Raw genomic sequence first — 13496 nt, forward strand, 5'->3', positions numbered from 1 at the left:
GTTGAAAATAGCCAGATTCGTAGGTCGCCAAGCGGCTGGAGACATGTACACCCCTAGCAGAGTCCTAGCGGACTGTGCATCTGCAACAAGGCCTCCAAGACGGCATTGAGCCTGTACTTTTGCATTGTGATTTCACATCGTGAATATGAGGGTGCGAGGTCTACATTAATTGGGCAGTGGTTCTTCGGATCCAACTGCTGGACTCCTAGGAGTGGTTCCATGCGACGACCGCATTAGCATGTCCTTGGTTAAAGGTACATTGGTAGAAAGTTAAGACGAGCCAGTGCGATCGTAACGTGTAAGTTGAATTTAAGTTTTCGTCATAATTTCTTTGTAACAATTGTCTGCAGTTACCGTTCGCTCAAATTTACAACTTACTTAATATCCGTAATAATTATCAGTTGCTTTTGCGCTAATGTAAGTTAACAGTGAAGTTAAAAATGATTAACATTCACTTTGTTTAATGCTTAATGTTAAGCAGTGTGTAAACCCGGTTTGCTTGGTAAAAGCTGGCGGTGAACGATATAATAATGTAAGAAAGACTTACACGGAGTAATAAATACGTGCCGAAATGAAACTCGCGAAACTGTGAAAGAGAAACTTCCGAAAGATTTACTTTACGGGGTGCCCACGAAGTCCCGTTACCCCAAGAACCAACATAAACCCCTAAACCCGAATAAAAAACATGAACACCAGTTATTTACAGGAGGTTTCTGAGCTGCTAGTGAGAGGCGATGCACTGTTACCGATGGAGGTCTACGAGACTGGCCTCCTCGATTTGCAATTCAGATGAACATTGCTGATTTTAAGTCTTCTTTGACTCAGTTAAGCAAATTCTAGAAATCGTACAGTACGGGAAGTTGCAAAACTACGAAGTTTCCTTCAAGTAAAAGTGTAGAGGAGACGCCATTAATTTACAGTCAACCTGAACACCAAGTTTCCATTATCCTCACATCTGTTGTGTGTAACGACGATCAGTCAGGTTTTGTGAAAGAACTGCGAGAAAACTGCACTTTATCATTTCCAGGTGATAAAAAGACACAGTCTGTTGTGCAATCAATTAATGCTATGACACATTCATATACAACTATGACAATGATAAGTATGAGTGGGTTACTGCAGCTTTATCTCTGTCTTCAGGGAACTCAAGGCTTTTTAGGACCAAAATTGAAGTAATGCTGTTTAGTGTCAAAAATATTATAACCGACCTTTCAAACTCTGGAAAAACAGGAGACAACAATTTTTAACATTTTATTCGAAACAGTTTCTAACCAGTTGCAGAAATTAATTCATTGTTTTTGTTGGATCCTTGCCTGGAAATAACGATACCTCTGTCTTTCAGGAGGACGACGAAAAGACAGTTGATATAATGTAGATTCCACCCTGAACAACCAGTATAACTCTCGATGAGGAATTTTTTCATCTGTGGGAAGTATTTGTAAGAAAGTTGTCGAACAACGTAATATCCGATAGCTGCGGGTGATTTCAGGTATATCAGGATAACAGCATCCTTAAATTTCAGTCATCTGTGCATTATCAGTTTGCATTGGCACAATTTACGAGTTGCTTTGAGTATGCTTGCTATGCAGTACAATAAGCAGAGCAACACAGTGTTCATAGACTTTACCAAAGCCTTTGACCTACTGGAAAGAGATCTCATAATCCGAAAGCTGGAAAACACAATGGGAGAAGATAGCATATGGGCAAGAATAGTCAAGTCAATCCTCGAATACAACTTAATCACAATATCAGATACCCTCTCTTTTTCGAATCTCATTCTGCAATCGAACAGAGTCTTACAGGGTGACTCAATGAGCCCTTTGCTGTACATTCTTGCCACTGAAGAAGTACTCCGAATTGGAGAAAATGAAGAAGATATATACGTATATGCATAAGCTGACGACATAGCCGTAGGGTCAGCAGATATACAGAAGCTGCAGAAAATCATTGAGAAAATAGACAGATGGTGCAGTGAACACAAACTACACATAAACATAACAACGACAGAAATAGTGATTTTCAGAAAAGGAGGCAAAACACCCAAGAATGCGGAAATCAACATCAGAGGACAAAAAATAAAAATCTCATCAGACTTTAAATACCTAGGGGTGACATTGCAACCAACAGCCAAATGCTTCACAAAACATACAACAAAACGTGCAGCCCAAGCAATAATAGCAATACAGGATATCAAAAAGATCAGCCTACTCAGTCTAGAAACATCCATGAAATTATTCAACTCAAAAATCTTGCCAATCCTGGCCTACGGGATGGAGGTTGTATGGGACCACCTGACAGAAAAAAACATCTAGACTAGTGTACCTGCTAGCGAGAGAGACATTCGTAATTGAAGACATCAATCTTCGGTATATGATGGCACACACCAGGGCTTCGAGAAATCAACTGAAGATCATGGAGGAGAAACGAGAAAAAGTATGACCGGAGTTCTATGGCACCGAAGCAATGACGAACCGCACATGGACAGCACCAAACTTCGAGCTGCGACATGCCGTAACTATATTTCTACTCACGGCTTTCATCACCTAATTTGCAAAAACGAAACTTATCACGACCCAACCATAACATGTGTATGTGAACTGTGAAACGAAGCCTGCGAGCTATATCACCGAGCGAGGTGGCGCAGTGGTTAGCCACTGGACTCGCATTCGGGAGGACGACGGTTCAATCCCGCGTCCGACCATCCTGATTTAGGTTTTCCGTGATTTCCCTAAATCGCTCCAGGCAAACGCCGGGATGGTTCCTTCCAAAGGGCACGGCCGATTCCTTCCCCGTCCTTCCCTAATCCGATGAGACCGATGACCTCGCTGTCTGGTCTCCTTCCCCGAACCAACCAACCAACCAACCTGCGAGCTATATCACATAGAACTGTGCAGTAAAAGAGTGAAATCGATAAATGAATATGCGAAAATGTAAAATGGAAATGGAAATATAAAATCTTAAGCAAAGTAACTGTATATGGCTATTTGGCTGCAATTTTATTAAATAAATAAGCAGAACAACGACCAGAACCATTTCTTACTTCAACGCACTTCTGTCTAAAAAAAATAGTAATTACTGTGTACAGAAAGCATTAAATTTTCTTTCGTCAGATGTTCCTGATGTGAGGAAAATGTTACAAATGACACTTCGCTTTATTGTGACGACTATGGGTAATAAATAAGGAACTATTTTATTGTTACTTAAATATATATTATACAAAAATTATCATAAGGTCTGTGGTACAGGAGTTTGTGTGAAATGATGTATGTGTAAGATATAATTCATTTCAATAAATTAAAGTCACCATTGATGAAAATCGTCTGTAATGTAACATCAGAGACTGCCTTGAATTATTTTCCTGTGTTAGTTACCTTTATATGAATTACACATGCAAAAGTTTAGATGTCGTTACTAGCTGCCTTTTATTCAAAACATTAATGATACGTAAAATTTTTTGTATGGTTTAGATGCTTCAAATTTGCTTGTGTCACTCCGGATATTTACACTAAACGGTGATATGCTGTCTTCTCACGGCCGATCACGCGTTAGACAGGAAGAACTTTACAAACCGCTGTCATATGCGGTTCTTCGAGCGGCAAAAATAATCAACTTCAACGTTTTTTAAAAGATGCTAGTAGTGTGGCCTATCAACTAAAATTTTTGTAACGCATTTCTCTCGTTGTGTTGTTCCTGCAAAAGAAATTTCAGGGTGGGTTTTGGCTTGTCGGATTGAATCGTTACCTTGTAAGAACAAAGTATGCTCACTGTTTTCGTTCCAGCGTGCAGATCTAGCTCCAGAGAAAGCAAAGGTAAATATTTTTTTGCTCCGCTAAAAAACGGAGTAGAATTTTCAAAATGTATTAGAGCAATTATTCGTGAAGACAGAGATATGATTCTCAATTGTTCTGAATGCGTGTCACACGTCGGCGACGAAAAACGAAAGCAGACATATGTATCACAGGTAAAGAAGTCGGAATTCCAAGATAAAGGTGGTTTCTTAAACCATGAACGGTTGCTCATTTATTTCTCTTTTCACTAAAATACGTATCGAAAACATTACACAAAGGATAATTTCTCGTAGAACACTGGCGAAAGAGAACCTGCGGCAAAGAAGGCGGTAAATAAGATGAAGTTGCGATGTCTGGCAGCGTTTCCTCTGTCGAAGAAAATGTACAAATCTGATAGGTACCGGTCGGAGCTTAATTTAATTAAAAAGAAAATAGAAATGCAAGAAACTGGAAGTTGTGCGGTTACGTAACAAATTAAGAGCATCGATTGCAGGAATAAATCTCTTGTGAAATCATCTCTCACGGCTCAATCAAATGTTCTAGTTCATTGAAAACTTAGTAAGATATAGAAAATTATAACTGACACTACGTTAAAGAAAAACCAATTGAAAAACAATAAGGGATGCCATATGATGAGATTCTTCTGGACAGGGTACTCTTAAAAATTATTTAGCCCGCAGGATACAGACATTATTTGAATCAGGGATTGTTGCCACTTTCCTTCGAAACGCATCCTCGAAATTTAGTAAATGATGTCTAATTCTCATGTGGAATTAATACACAGGTTGTGGAAGCAATTAAGGCTTATTTTCAGGAACGACAAGATGGAAACAAAGGAGTGTTGTTTTATTAAGTTAAGCTCCAAGGAAAACTACTCCAGAAACACTTCGCTGAAAGTTAACTATTCCGTCAATTTAGGGGAATATACTGCAAACAACTGCAATACTCTTGGAAAATCATGCTTTGGTGTTGATGTTTCTTCCTCTGCTGCATAACTGGATTCAGTCTGTTGCTGCGTATGCAAGTCTCAACACAACTCCTGGCGCTGTCTCGTAGATATTGATTCAAATAATTATCTAGCTAGAACAAGCTGGAGCGAGAACTATAGCATTCGCTTCTTACGGCAGTCAACCAAATACAGGTCTAGGGCCTAAAAAGTACAGTTACTTGCTCTAGAGTATGGATGTTTTCAGACGTCATACAACTAGTAGCGTAAGAAACAATTTCTGCGATAAAACTTATGTACTTTTCAGCGGTGAGATGATGAACTGTAATTTTTTTCGACGAGTTTATGCAGAAGATACTTTCCAAACATTCGCTGAATTGAAAGTTTACCACAAGTTAACGTCCGCTCAGTTGGACAAGAAGTCATTTGAACGAATGAATGTAAGATTAGCTCTGCGGTTATTCCATGATTCGATAGCTAACGGTGTAAAATGCTTTAGGCAAATTAAAACAATGTGATTCGAAGAAAGCGAATCAACGGGATGAGTCATTCGATATATGAACAGCTTAGTGGAGACACTTATTTTCGTAATGGTGTTTTGTATGAAACGTAAAAGGCTCACAAAACGTTGATGAAATGGAGAAGTATTCTCGCTGGTAAGAGTAACAGCTTCGCTCCCAAAAAAACTCTCCAGTCTCTAAGAGCAAACATTGGCAGTGCCTTCGGAGTATCCCACTACGTCCTGAGGGCAAAATTTAACAAGGATCCACTTCAACGTCATTTGAGTGTCGTATGGTCTCTGACTTCCAATGATCACCCATCATTAATGTATTACCTCAATTTCACATGTTGCAGTGCATTTATATTCCTGTAAAACTTTCATTATCATCTCTGGAAGTCGCGAACATAAATGTGAATTTTTGTTGACGTTATACATAAGGCAAATGCGGAGACTAGCTAGACATTTCCAGCAAAAGAACACAGATAGAGTTCTGAAATAGGAAAACATAATTAAGAAAACAATGTGTGTATTTTATCCGTAAATGATGCAGTTTACCTCTGCGACCGTTCCTTTATACGGTGTAGAGTAATGACTGGTACCAGTCACAACAGAAGGTTATTTTATTTAGCATGCGACCGTTTTCAGGCTTGTGTCCATCTTAAGCTGGTTGACATTCAGTAGCAAGTTCCCATACTCAATGCTAGAGATCACTATTTAAATCAAAAACAAATGATATGATGACGACTAAGTAGACAAAAATGAAACATTTGGAAGGGGCCAAGTGACATGTGTTGCAAAATATTGTAATATTTAGATAAAGATAGTATATCTATATCATTTTCACATTACATGTATCACCTCTTTGTGCAAAACTATTTCGTTTTTTACGAATTAACTCTATATTAGTCACCATGCTATTTATTGGTGCTTATATGTCATATATTTGATAAAATAGTTTCACTTTAGATGTTGGTACCTTCTGCCAACCATGCACTCAGAACGTGTTTACATTTGAAAAACAGAGGTCAAAGAAGTACAGAGATGTTACATGTACAGATACATAACAGTAAAAATTGCTAGCTGTGATGGGGCCATAATATACAGTTCTTGTTTTTTAAAATATTTCATTAAAGTTGTTTAGAAATGACTTACTTGTAACATTTATCTGTACATTGGAAATTGTTGTGATTTCGACCTATGAATGTAAATTTTGAGCGCTTCAAGAAGATTCATTTTCATTCCTTTGCTGACAGTGTGTAGTATCTGTCGGTTGTCTTTATTGTCTGTGTCTGAGTGGTCACATTCTTTCAGATGTGTTGAAAAAGTTGATTTATCAAAATCATATAGGCAGAAGTCCTTGAAATTCCTTCCTGTCTGGCCTATGTAAAATTATGGGCAATTGTAACATAGAAGTTTGTAAATACTTCATTAGCTGCAGCACTGGTTGATAATTTTATTACAGTGAATGACGTGCTGTTGTAATGTTTTGTTAGTGCTGAATGATATTTGAAAACCGCTTTTACGAAAAAGGTTAGCTACCTGGCATTGAATTTCTCCCATAAACAGGATGTGAGCAAATGTATGGTTGTTGTTGTGAATTTGATTTAGAAGTGGTGCATTATTTATTTTCCATTTCTTTCTGAAATTTACCAATTATACCTGGATTGTATCCATTCTGTATGCAATTTCTTTCATAATCTTAATTTCTTTTTATTCATAAAGAGGCCTGAGTAGGACTTTGTGTATACAGTTGAGAGTAGATCTAAGAACGCCAATGTCTTTTTCTTGTTGTATTTGGTGACAGGAAGTGTTGTTTATGGTAACATCACTGGTAATCAGTTTTTTGTAAATTTGAAAGTCATATTTGTTGTTTACATTAGAGTTTGTAAGATCAAGAAAACTGATTCCTTTATCTACTTCATTTTCCACACTGAAGTTAATGTTGTGTGTGCTACTGAGAGCATTTGCAAGTTTCTCAATCTCTTCAGTTGTACCATTCTACAAGATAATGGTATCATCAACATACCTTTTGTAATAAATTAGCTTGTCTTTAAATAAAGATTCTGACTTTAACAATTGATTTTCTACATGCTTAACGTAAATATCTACATGGATTCCTGCTGTACTTCCACCCACCGCAAGATTATATTCTTACGTGTAATTTTATTTGTTAAAAGTGAAATAATTATGTGACAGGATTAGTTCTCGCAGTTCATTGTGTTTTGAATAAGTATGTTGGTGTAAAGGTTTATTACACCCATTGAGTCAGATTTGACACCCTGTAGTATTGGTACATCTTTGATATCTTCCATAAGATTATAGCTGTTTTTAATTAAGAAATTCTTTTCACAAGTGAAACTACTTTATCAAAGACATAATATAAAGTGACTAATGTACAGTTATCTTGTCAGAAACGAAATATTTTTGTTAAAAAATCTGATAAATGTAATGTAAAATGTTATGTATTCAACAGTTTTATGTATGTATTGTAATATTTTGCCACACGGTGGTTATTATTCTACACTCTACCAAAGAACAGTCACAAAGTTCAACTGAATCCATTATGGATAAAATGCAGTTCATGTTACCTAGCCATGCATCACAAATGATGAGTGCATTTAGCACATGGGAATCAATATGATGAAGACCATTCTGGCCATGAAATTTAACAAAAACTACCTTTTTTTCTAAAGTAACACCAAATTACATTACAATTAGCGTAAGGAGCACACTCAGCCAGCCAAAACTGCAAAGCTAAACTGTAACACTATGTGGTTGAAATATTACATTATATAAATACAAAGATATTCTCAACATGCAAATGCTCAAATTGCACCTGCCACTGAGTAACTCTTTACAAAGATGGAAAGTGGGTTACTTGAGGAAGGTGTCAAACATAATATCATGTAGATAATAGATAAAATCAGTGACCAAGTTAGCAAAGAAGAACTAGTTGTGTCAACTAGACATAATCAGAAATTATTTGCTCTCAATTCTAACATAAGACAACAATTAGAATCTCCTCCCATACCAAAACAAACGTTTTATGACAGTGTGATAAACTCCACTACTATCACATTTTACAAAGATGGAAAGTGGGTTACTTGAGAAAGGCATCAAACATAATATCCTATCACTGCTCGATAATAACAATATCAAGCATGTAATTGTCTGCTCTGACATGGCATGTGACTCAGCAGAAATGAAAAGAATCGAACAGATTATTATTGCACTCAAAATTAAGAATATCATACACAAAAATCTACAAAATAAAAAAAAAACACCCTTATGCAAATACTGTCTCCAAACTGATCACAAATACAAATAGAAAACTATCTGGAAACAAAGTTGTTGCAGTGAAATCTGACGAGATCAACTCAGCCATTGTAATCTATGAACCTGAATACATCAATAAAAACTTGTATTTTTTTCGTAAATATAACATGGTGAGACACAGAGTGAACCCACCACCAAATTTCAAGATCAGCTCAGGAGACAACTGAACTCTTCTGATTTCTTGTTATCTGACTCTGATGCCTTAAAATGCCTTGTCATTAACGCATCTGCACGAAAGCTACATGCACAACTAAAGATTCATGAGTTGTGTTCTCCTATACATTCTATATGTAACTAAAGAAATAGTCCAGCATATTTTATAAGCAGGAAGCTACAGACATACTCAGAAAATTTTATATATCTGAAAATAATTTCTTAATGAAAAATAGTTAAATCTTATAGAAGATACCAAAGATGTACCACTACCACAGGGTGCCAAATCTGACTCAGTGGACATGGTTAACCACAGCACCAACATACCTATACATGACACAATGCAGATATTTAAAAACAACCAATTAAAACGCAACAGTTGTCCAAGGCTGAGACATAAGAACTCACTGAACTGCTGAAACTAGTCATATCACATTATAATTACATTTTAACAACACAATTTATGAGCAAGGAGATTGTCTTGCAATGAATAGCAGTTTAGGAAGAGTCCCTGAAGATATTTGCATTAATTATGTAAAAAATCAATTCTTAGAGTCAGAATCTTCATTTACAGACAAGTTAATTTATTATAAAATGTGTGTTGATGATATTACTGTCCTCTTCATTGTTACAAATGAAGAGATGGGAAAACTTGCAAACACTGTTAGTAGCATGTACAACAACATTAACTTCACTGTAGAAGATCATGTACATAAAGGAATAAATTTTCTTGATCTCACATTTTCTTATATAAACAACAAAGATACCTTTCAAAATTTATCAGAACCCGTCAGCAGTGATGTTACCATAAGCAACTCATCCTGTCACCAAATACAGCAAAAAAATGGCATTCTTCAGATCTACACTCATTCAAATACACAAAGTCCCACTCAGTCCTCTTGATGAACAAAAATAAATTAATATTATAAAAATAATTTCACACAGAAATGAATACAATCCAAGTATAATTGATAAACTTCACAACAAATTAAAAACAGTACACCACTCCTAAATCAGAGTCACATCAACAAACACACATTAGTTTGCAGCCCATTCATAGGAAAAATTTCATACCAAGTAACTAACCTTTCTTATCACAGTGGTATTCAAATATCTTCAGTACTGAGAATAAGCTACAACAGCACATCATTCACTGTAACAAGACAAACAGGAAGCCTCACAGCTAATCACATATTGACATATTTTTATTTTACAACTGTCCACATTCTACATAGGCCACACAGGAAGGAGTTTCACTAGAAGATACTGGAAACACATGGATGTCTTCTAGCACAATAATTTTGATAAATTCACTTTTGCAACACATCTAAAAGAATGTGACCACTCAGCCACAGACGTTAAAGATAACCTACAGATAGTATACACTGTCAATAAACGACAGAAAATGAATCTTCTTGAAGAGCTCGAAGTTTAGGTCCATGGGTCCAGATCGCTACACCTAATTCTCAGTGAATAAACTGAGTTTTAACGAAAGTCATTTGTATACATCTGTAATGAAATATTTTAAAAATCAAGAAACTTTACGCATGGCTCCCTCACAACTAGCAATTTTTACAGTTATGTATCTGTAAATGCAGAATCTTTCTACTTCTTTGACTTAAGCTGATTGAAGATAACCTCTGCTTTGCAAATAACTACATTGTGAGTGCTTGTGTCTGAAGTTACCGACATCTGAAGTGAAACTATTTGATCAAAGACATAATATGGAAGCACCAATAATTATCATGGTAACTAACATATAGTTATGTGTAAAAAGCGAAGTATTGCTGTACAAAAAGGTGATAAATGTAACGCGAAAATGATATGGATACACCAACTATATCTAAGTATTATAATTTTTTGCTACACTTTCGCTTAGCCTCTTCCAAATGTTTCATTTGTCTCTATTTAGTCATGATCATATTCTTTGTTTTTGATTTAAACAGTTATCTCCAGCACATTGAAACATGTAACTGAATGTAAACCACCTGTAAATAGGCACAGGTGGTCCTATATTAAATAAAATCATTTTCTGATGTGACTATAAGCGCTTATTGTTCTACGCTCTAAAACCTATGTTGTTCCACATCACTTCGCAGTGGCTCCGTTCGATCACAATATAAATTTCACGAATGGATAGACCGAGTGCTGCGTTCGCCTTAGTGACATGTACGTTACTTCGTTGGGGCATAAGCGGAGCAACTGACATCTCGCGGCGGAACCGATGTACTAGGACAGTCAGCACATTTTCTCTTGTACTCGCTACGCTTTCTCTCTAACAACGTCGACACCAACGAAACATTACTGCCTTAACCTTTCTGATATCTGGGATCCTTCAAGGAACTATCTTAGACAGGGACGTAAGTTTTTGTAGGTAAATGTCGCAAATGGCACAATGTGTGTGGCTCTCAACTGTCTAGGAAGCCGTGTAAACTTTGCATTGTACTGCCGACTGATTTTTGAAATATGCTTTTAGCAGTTAAATTACAAGTTCCGAAAATCAATTACTGTTGCCTAAAAAAGTGCGTGTAGTTTCAGAATCAACTTATTCGGTAGCGGTGGTATCGTGCTGACACACTTTAAGGTATACCGTGGAACAACCTGATAACGGATACTATGTGTTGCTTGAGGCTTTCGTGACGGACCGATTTTAGAAACGGTTCTCGAGGTACTCGTTGGATGCCGTTCTGAAATCCCTACAATTTTTCATCGGCGCAAGTGACCGACATCTTCAGGTGCGACGAACAAACTTGCTGAGTTATGACTGAAGTATTCTATTTATGTCAGTCTAAGTAGTAAACGCATGGGAATGAAGGTGCCAAATTCGGTGACCATTAGTGAAAATTTCCGGATCTATATTGGCAAGGACAGCTACACCACACAAGAGATGATGAACGAAGGAGCTCGACACACGCGCTAAGGCTGCTGCAGGCCGCCCCAGCGCCGACTGTATGAAACCGCCTCCCGAAATACGCGTCCGCGCTGGAATGCGGCCATCGTCGCTGTTTTCATCCGAATATTCAAGACGCCACCATAGAGTAATTCGTTTTATGACCCATGGTTTCTCCCTGTGTTCGCTGTGACTTTAATATTGCCAGCGCTGGGTCCCATGCTATGCTAAGCTGAAACCCTATATCTCCGTTCACAATCTTTATCAAGCTGCGAATTTCCACCTCTTCTTTAATTGCGATATCCTAGAAAGAAGATGTAGATGAGAGAATTTTGGTCCTTTTGTACTTATTGCACCCGATTCTGAGACAGTGCTTTGCCATTGCAGATTTCCCTGCTTGGTCTGGAGCTGCGTGTCGTCGATGTACGTTGGATCTGTCTTCCACCAGGTGACAGCTTCGTCCAATGTGTGACTTTCCACAGCTACAAGAGCCTTCTCAAACCAAGACTGTCCGTCACTGAAATCCGTTGGCGGGTAGGAGACAGATTTAGCAAAGAAACATAAAGCTAAATCTGGAATATTAGGAATATTAGCATATTCCTATTTTTGTAGAAACGCCGACGTGTGGCAAGATGCCCTCTTTCTTCTTCATTTTATTCTAGTTCTCATATTATTTAAAATGCGCCGTGTGTAATACACGCCGAATCTCCCGATCAGCATGTCAATTTTGTAGGAATACGACACGGAGGTTACGAAGCTCATCGGGTAAGCTGAATCAAATTGGGCTCGTTCTCTGTGGACCAACATCCTAAGTGCGCCATTCGTTGTATGGTAACAGCTGCTGGTCTGTAAGTGTAAGTCTGTGTGTTTTGGTTTATAATATACAGCACGACCCAAGGTGTCATCCTCTTTTGTCCGCGCGAACACGTCCAGGAACGGTAGTTCGCCGGTTTTCTCCACGAGCATTTTGAAACTGACGTTAGAATGAAGAGAATTTCGATGTTGTACAAATACGTCCAGCGATGCAATGCCGCGAGCAAAAATACAAAGATGTCATCTATCAGCAAAAGGACGTAGGTTTTAAGTCGCTCAGCCGATTGGAGTGCTCCTTTCTCGAAACATTCCATAAGAAGATTAAGCACAATGGGTGACAAGGACTGCCCATTGCGACACTTCTGTCAGTATCGGTCATTGAATAAAAATAGGTCGAGGTGAGCACGTACTTGAACAAATCTACAAGTTCCCCTTCCATATTTTCACCAGTGAGCAACAGAGGTTCCTGCAATGGCAGTCGAGTGGAATGTGAAATTACGTCAAAAATCAGGAGCATATCTGATGGTGCGAGTCGTTAGTTCTTGAGCCGACAAACGAAGACTTCTAAGCTCATATTCTATTAAAGGGCCTAATTGGGTTGCTAGATGTTTTGCCAACTTGTTTGTTGACACCCCAGTATTGTTCACAACTGGTCGAAGCAGAATGCTACTGCTATAAATTTTAGGCAATCCACGTAGCCTGGGATAGAAGGGGTGCCTGTATATGTAGCCTCTTGGCCACAGCGTCAGAGATCGTGCTGTTCTTGACGAGCTCAAATTTTTTTTACGTATTTTGGCCATAAGGTCACGTGACATTCAGAGTCATCATATAGCTGGTTCATCTTGCTTAAGAACATCGGTCTGCAGAGGACGGAAATTGCCCTTGCCTTTATGTGCCGGTAAGATCATAATATCAAAATCCTCCTTTACAGATCGAAGCATTGACCTCTCTCGGACTGAGATACGGTTGTTGGGCGCAAATCACCCACCTCATCTCCTTAGCAGTGACCCTGGGCAGATGTATGATTGGCAAGAAAGCAGTCGTACGTAGCTGCGTTAAAATTAGTAC

General features: G+C 37.9%; 1 protein-coding gene across 2 annotated transcripts in view; it reads right to left on the reverse strand.

The window, feature by feature from the left end:
• The window catches only part of LOC126234601 (glutathione S-transferase 1), a 72635-nt gene that overhangs the window by 10275 nt on the left and 48864 nt on the right, over positions 1-13496 (reverse strand). The window lies entirely within an intron of this gene.

The sequence above is a fragment of the Schistocerca nitens genome, chromosome 2, assembly GCF_023898315.1.
Source record: "Schistocerca nitens isolate TAMUIC-IGC-003100 chromosome 2, iqSchNite1.1, whole genome shotgun sequence".
In the NCBI taxonomy this organism is placed as follows: domain Eukaryota; kingdom Metazoa; phylum Arthropoda; class Insecta; order Orthoptera; family Acrididae; genus Schistocerca; species Schistocerca nitens.